Source organism: Nicotiana sylvestris, chromosome 6, assembly GCF_000393655.2.
Source record: "Nicotiana sylvestris chromosome 6, ASM39365v2, whole genome shotgun sequence".
In the NCBI taxonomy this organism is placed as follows: domain Eukaryota; kingdom Viridiplantae; phylum Streptophyta; class Magnoliopsida; order Solanales; family Solanaceae; genus Nicotiana; species Nicotiana sylvestris.
Window position 1 is genome coordinate 97,870,806 of NC_091062.1, and position 8,137 is coordinate 97,878,942.

The following is an 8,137-nucleotide window of genomic DNA, read 5'->3' on the forward strand; positions in this document are numbered from 1 at the left end:
TATAAGAAAATAAAGGAAGAATTCAAATTATAAGTAATAATTGAACTAAAAGATGGCACAGGATTCGCAAGATTTGGGCATCAGAGTCAACAGATCCGTGACAGGAATTATTATACTACAGGACTTTGGTCTACCCAAGGGTTTTTACGTTTTCCAACTTTTGTTGTTTCTTTCAAGTGGTTCATTTGCCTTTTGCCTTTTCGAGGAAAATAGCATCATCATTAATAATGTGAGGACGCCATATTTCGAGCTTTTGATTTTTTTTTTATTTTTCTTTGACAAAAATCACTTTTATACTGCTTAAAAAAAAATTACATAAATGAGTAAAACGCAGTACTATACTGCGAACTACGTTAATGGAAATTAGTCCGTTAAAGTAAAACGCAGTATGATACTGCATTTTACTTTAAATTTTTATTTTTTTTTGTAATTCGCAGTACCATACTGCATTTTAATTTAAATTTTTTTTTTATAATTCGCAGTATAATACTGCATTTTATAAAGCTGTTCACAGTATTATACTGCGTTTTACTCTGGTTTTTGGCCCACCAATAATGAACTGACATAACAATAATTCAATACATAAATCGTAGTATTGTACTACGTTTTACATTCGGACTTACCTTATTTAAAGGCGTTTCAATTTTATGAAAATTCATTTAATCTTCAAACTTACGTTCATACTTCTCTCTTCTTCTTGTCAATCATTTTTTTACAATGTCTGAAGTGGCAAAAATAAGGGTTTCACTATATTGGGGGGGGGGGGTGAGGTTGTGTTGGAGAATAACTCTGTGAGGTATAGCTCACCTCCACAATGTCAGGTTAAATTGCCGCTTACTATGGAGTACGATAAATTGGTATCGTTGTTACGTAAAAAAATGAATGAGAGGTGGCGTTCGGTTAACCTTAAAATAACCGGTAGATTTCCGTATTTAGTGACTCCGCATGGGTTTGCTTATTATTCTGAGTTTAACATCGAGGATGATGAAACTCTTAGAGATTTTTTGCGGATTCCGGATGAATACAGGGAATTTATTGTAATAAAATTATTGGAAATGTACGTCAAGGTGGAAGACGTTCCCAATAATGAGGGCGTGCATAGTAGGGATAACCCCCAGTCATCGGGTGGTTATTCTGGAGCAGTTTTTGCCGGACAGATTGCTGATGAAAGAGCTTGCCTTGATTTAAACTTGTCACCACCAGCGAATGAGCAGCCGCAAAATAATTTTTCGACTTTATATAATCAACAAGACGACTGGTAAACTTCAATTCCGTGGGTGCTTTAGCGATGTTTATTTTATGTTTTAATTGGATTTGTATTAACACTCATATTTTTCATAGGGGGTACCGTCCGGATACGAATTTTACAAGTTATGACCCCGCCCCTAGTTGGAATATGTGTAGTTCTGGAGTATTGAACCACGGTGGTCCATCCGGGAGTCATCACCAACAAGCAAATATCCATCATGAAACGTCAAGACAGTACGACTTGTAAGTAAAGTGATATAGCTATATCTAAAGTATTTATCTAGTTGGGTATATTATCATTTTGTTATTTTTGTGCAGTGAAAACGAGATTCTTGAAGCTCCTAACCTCACACAGTTGCCCATAGACAACGTATTTACTCGTGATTTGGCAGATGCGCAGAGTCAGGAAGATGATAGTGATTATGACAACAATGCGGATGAGTCTGGGGATGACACACCCTTCCATGATGAGGGTGATGATGAGAAGGAAGTGAATGTTGAACCTGAGCTGACGAGGGAGCATGTTCCTCCACCTCCCGCTAGACCAAGAGTGTACGAGTCCCACGTGCCATTTCATGAGCGGAATATTCCCTACCTTGATAATTTGCCAAGCATGTCGAACGTGGATGCCCCCACAAGGGATGATGATGAATTTCGATCAGCGATGTGGGATGAGTCTAGACCAGCTGTTCTGACAAAGGGCATGTATTTCCTGATAAAGCTCGCTTTATTAGGGCTGTAAAAATCTACAGTATAAGAGAGTGTTGTGAGATGACGGTAAGTGAGTCAACTACAGAGAAATACAAGGTTGTATGTCGTAGAGACTTTATGGGTTGTCACTGGATGTAGCGTGCCACCAAGAAGAAATCAGGTTTGTGGAAAGTGGGTAAATTTATTAGCGAGCACAGATGTGAAATGGACACATACAATGAGAATCACTTCAACTTGGATGTGGACTTGATTTCTCTTGTCTTGATTCCATATTTGGAAGTGTCCATTAGGTTCAAGATTAAAGAGTGTATTACAGCCGTCCACCAGGAGTATGGTTGTACTATAACCAAAAGAAAGGCATATCTCGGTCGCAAACGTGCCTTTGAACTTATTTATGGCGACTGGGATAAGTCTTTTTCAAATCTGCCCAGGTACATGGCCGTACTGCAACACTTTAACCCCGGGACTGTTATTGAATGGAGGCGTGAGCGGAGTCCGGACAGACCCGAATATATTTTCAACTATGTGTTCAGGTCATTTAAACCAGCAATTGATGGTTTTGTGCATTGTCGTCCTGTTATTTCCATAGACGGTACTCATGTCTATGGAAAGTATGATATTAAGCTTTTGATTGCAGTTGCAGTAGATGCCAACGGGCAAATATTTCCACTAGCTTTTGCCATATGTGCCAACGAAAGTGAAGAGACATGGACGCTTTTTTTGAACCACTTGAAGCAGCACGTTGTCAAACAGCGTTCAGGTATTTGTCTAATATCATATCGGCATGGTGGTATTTTAAGTTCTGTACGTCACTTGCCTGAATGGCAGGAACCATATGCATACCACCGTTACTGTGTGCGTCACCTGAAGGCCAATTTCCAGAAGAAATATCCTGACAAGGCATTGCATGACTTAATGTGGATGGCTGCAACTGAGCACCAGCAGTGCAAATTCACGAGGCGCATGGAAGCGATCCGACAATTAGAACCACGAGCCTATACTTGGTTGATGGGGCATGAGCTTCACATGTGGACATTACATGTTGATGGCGGAAGACGATGGGGAGCCCTCACTACAAACGTGTCGGAGTCATTCAACGGCTTGTTGAAGTCTGCCTGTGGACTGCCTGTCACTGCCATGGTCCGCAGGACATTCAAACAGAGTGCGGAGAGGTTTGTTGAAAGGCATGCAGCTGCATCAGCATTGATGGATAGGGGTGTTCAATTTATGCCAATACCCATGAGAAGATTTGAAAAGTCCAGGAGACGAGCACAGTGACATTCATTTATTCAGTACGATCATGAACGGGGTGTTTTTGAAGTTAAGACCGCTATCCGCGGACACCGTGGGAATAATCTACAAACGGTGAATGAAAATAGAAGGTTATGTTCATGTGTGAAATGGACCATCTACCACATGCCGTGCGCACATGCGTTGAAGTGCTTTCAACAAGTTGGATATGGGGCAACAAACTATATTGATAGGAAATACAGTGTTGCTGCATACGTAGACACGTATAGTGGGAAGTTGCAACCATTAGGTGCTGAGCATTATTGGCCGCCGGAACCTTTTAAGATGGTATGTAACAAGGACTATTTGCGCAAGCTGCAAGTGCAAAAGAGAACTCGTATACGGAACCAAATGGATGTTGGTGACACCGTTTATGCGCGTAAATATGGCATATGCTCGCAAACAGGACACGACTGTCGTAAATGTCCTTCAGGTAGTATGCGTGGCGGTGGTAATCCGGCTCCTGGTGCAAGTTCGTCGAATGTACCCAACTATCAAGGATACCCCTAGTCTTTTATTTTGGTATTGTTTTTTGTAATACGTATTTGTACTTGTATATGTTGCAATATATATCAAATAAAATTATGTTCCACAATTTGGAATAAGTGAAAAAAAAGTTGTTTAATTGTAGGAAAATGTAAATAAAACATTACTACAGCACAAACACAAACATAACAGGCCAACATTATAAAAATACATGAAATATAAAAAATACACTAAACACATACATGCCAATGTTTAGTCCCGGTTGCCATTTATTCTCCACTCCAACCACTTAAATCGTTCTTCCATTCATTCTTTTTCTTCTTCTACCTCTTTCAGTTTCGCCTTCACCTCCGCAAGTTCCTGTTTATATTTTTCTTTTCGTTCCTTTTGTGTTTCACAATTCCATTGTGCTTTCCATTTTTCTTCTCCCACCTCCTTCAGTTTCGCCCTCATTTCTACAATAATTCTATCGCTTTCTCTTTGTGTTTTCCGTTGGCATAAATACATATTATGAAGAAACTGCAGTTGTTCTCTGTAGCATTCCTGATAACATGGTTCATCAACCCATTCTTCAAAATCACAAATAGGTTCGCCGGGAACCTTGTATAACTGGTTCATACAGCACCAGTAGCGGCGTCCAACTTCACCACCGTCCCAATAATTTTGCATCGAGCATTCTTTTCCACAGTTGCACTTTGGTGGACGAAGAGGTTGAGCCATTTAATGAAATATTTGCTTTTAGTAAAAAAAACCTTACTTTTAATGAAATATTTGCTTTTACTAATTTTTGAGCACACAAAATAACTACAATGATGCCGTTATTTATAGTCGAGAAAAAATACATAAAGCGTGGTATAGTACTGCATTTTATGGAGTTATCTTGTCATTCTGAAAAAGATGAAAACCATGTGAAAAAAGCTGGATTATTGCAGAAAAATTTAATACATAAAGCGTGGTATAGTACTGTGTTTTATGGAGTTGTCTTGTCGTTCTGAAAAAGATGAAAACCATGTGAAAAAAGCTGGTTTATTGCAGAAAAATTTAATACATAAAGCGTGGTATAGTACTGCATTTTATGGAGTTGTCTTGTCGTTCTGAAAAAGATGAAAACCATGTGAAAAAAGCTGGTTTTAGTTATCCTTTGTGCAGTGATGGTTTTAGTTCTACTGTTTGTTTTTGTGTTACGTTTGCAATGTTTGTGTTTCTTGTGTACTGTTTAAGTAAAACTGTTGTTCAAACGCAATTAAAATAAAAATGTTGTTAAAAGATAATTGTTATCATTAATTGCATAATGCACTATTTACACAAACTAAAAACCTAAGTAAATCAGTGAGTCCCGCAGCCTGTGTGCTTCAGTGCTGCTGCTAGCCTGAGTCGCATCCCCTGTCGCTCGGGTACACTATCTGGATCAGCATCATCAAGCCGCCTCTTTATGTGAGGATGTGCAGCAGCATCGACACCACAGCTGGCAGGATCAGAAGAATAGGTCGTCGGGCCGTCAGCAACCTACAAAACAAGTACTAAACTTAGCAGGTGACAAAGTATATTTGTATTGTACGTGTTAAGTCAAAAAATATATTCCCACTGTGGTCTCGTCGGCGTCCTGAATATATGCATCCGTGGTGTCCTCATCAAAGCATGTAGTGGTTTCAAAGATGGGCTGGGACGAATCCTTCATAAAAACCTTAAAAATTAATTAATGGCAGCTCATTAAGGAAGAGAAAACAAATTGAAATTTTAAAGTAATACAAACATACTTGCGCCTGTGGTAGATCTGCATCAACCTCCGGGGATGAGGCATAATTCAACCTGTGCCCGTCATCCACGTCCCGGGTGGGCCAATCCTCAGCAGCGGTAGATGGGCATGCAAAGTACTAGTATCCATCCCCGTCGAATGTACCCATGATCGACAATGCTCCTGACGGGGTGACCCGCGATGCTGGCAGAGATAGCTGAAGGCTGTACGAAGGCATGCTGCTGGAAGGCTCATCTTCCTGAGGTATATAATCCGGCTGATCATCTCCAAGCGCCAAAACTCCAAAGTCCTCATCATGTCCCTCAACAGGTGGGTCGACGGGTGCCTCAACGCCCCCTTGCTGGGGACCACCTCCTCGCCTTCCCCCGCGACCCCGTGGGGCACCCCTACCTCGTGGGGCACCCCTCCCTCGTGCCATACCCCTGCCTCGTGGGACACCCCTACCCTGATGGTAGTTCTCTGGCGATGCATACTGAGTCTCGTGGTCCAACCTCGCGGCATCTCTCGCCTGAAACAGGGTCCCGACGAGCCAACTGTGCCACCCGCCGGCAATAGTCAACGACTGCAGGGATATCGGTATGCTGCTGCATCTCCTGTCCCAACTGGTAGAGGTGATGATGGCCAATAGCCTGTGAAATATTTAAAATATTAATTAAATAACGCTATATCACAATTATACGATATTAATAAGCCAAAAAACATACCAGTGCCTCGTGTCTCCCGGCGTATGGTCTGTAGCGCTCGCTAAGTACATGAATGGGGTTCCCGATAATCAGTCGGGTGTGACGGCGGTACCATGACGCATACATATGAATAGTGGCCTCCTGGGTAAATGTAGGTGCTGGCGGAATACGGTCAGCTCGGTGCTCCTCCCAAATAAGGACCTGCTGCTCTAGCCATCCCATATATATATCGTCCAGCCTGGCACGGTCATCCCGCTGATAGTGTATAGCCACCCATCCAGGATCCCTCGGTATAGGCTGGGGACAGTGAAACTGGCGAAGCACACGCTCTGTGGCATGATACTCAACCATATCGAAGAAGACCATCGGGACGGAGGTGTGCCAAAGCATTCGATCGACTGAGCAATAAAAGGGCAGCTGAGCTACCAACTCGCCGTTGTATGGCGTCCAAATGAACTGCCAAATAATAACATAAAAGTGAGTATGCGCAGCACAACTCAATTTAAACAAGTAAGTGTAGGTACATATCTACATGTCCGTCCACTAGCATATCTAGCACATCCCTGATAAGGGGGAGATTATGATGAGCATCGGTCCCTCGGTAGTTCCCACGCCGGAGAATCCACCTAGAATCTAGAGGTAGAAACGGATAAGCCTCACTAGGCGCAAGTGCTGGTAGAGGTGGCTGCAACGGCATGATCCGCTGCCAGGACCAAACCTAAGATAAAAAGTTGATGTAAAATTTATGAGTCATTTCGACCATATAGAATTCGGAGAAATGAACAGAGTATTCGAAAATGTTGTCACCTGTAGGAGGGGCAGAAAACCACATATGTCCACCGCTGGGCCCATGCTCGCCCGGCACATGCTCCTATACAGGTATGCGAGAACAGCAGCACCCCAACTGTACTGGGGTAAACCATCCAACTCCTGAAGATGATGGAGAAAGCGCATACTCACTTTACTCCCCGAAGTGTTCGGGAACAAGACACACCCGAAAAGCAGGAGCATCGCCAACCGCGTGTACCTCTCAATATGGATATCCTCCATCTCGCCGGTAATGTCTGGGTGCAAAAACGCCATATGATCTCTGATGGCTGACAAAACAACGCGACTGCCCCCAGCGTCACCCTGAGGTCTATAACCAGTAAAATGCATCAGCATATCCAAAAATTGTGCATGCGTCATGGATCTAATGTACTAGGGCAGTGCTACAGCTCGTCCATCTACGCGCAGCCCGTACAAAACCTGAACATCCTCCAGCGTGATGGTGGCCTCTCCAGTGGGCAAGTGAAAAGTGTGCGTCTCCGGTCGCCACCGCTCTACCAAGGTCGTGATGAGAGACCAATCAAGCTGCATCCGTCCAAGCTCAAAAATCATATAGAAGCCCGTAGCCTATAGGCGCGCGACTACGCTGGCATGGAAAGGATGCTCCCCAATGAACTCCCACAAATCGTCAGGTCTCCTAGGGCGGAGAGGCTGCATCGATAGCTGTCCCTCCCATACAAATGAGGACCTATGGTCGCCCTGCAACACTAGTAGCTGATCCTCGGCAGGTCCGGGATGCGCAGGCGGAGGAAAGTCCATGTCGTCTACTATAATTTAAACAAAATTAATTGTGTGTGTTAGCTTAATAAATTAAATAATTAATTAATGTTTAAAATTGGACTGAATAATTATGTATGGGTTCCAGGCTCGATATTTGAGGCCCGGTAGCACCGAGTTATCCTTAATTATTATGCGTGTTAATTTCAACATTTTTAGAATTGTGTGTGTTAGCTTAATAAATTAAATAATTAATTATGTTTAAAATTGGACTGAATAATTATGTATGGGTTCCAAGCTCGATATTTGAGACCCGGTAGCACCGAGTTATCCTTAATTATTATGCGTGTTAATTTCAACATTTTTAGAATTGTGTGTGTTAGCTTAATAAATTAAATAATTAATTATGTTTAAAATT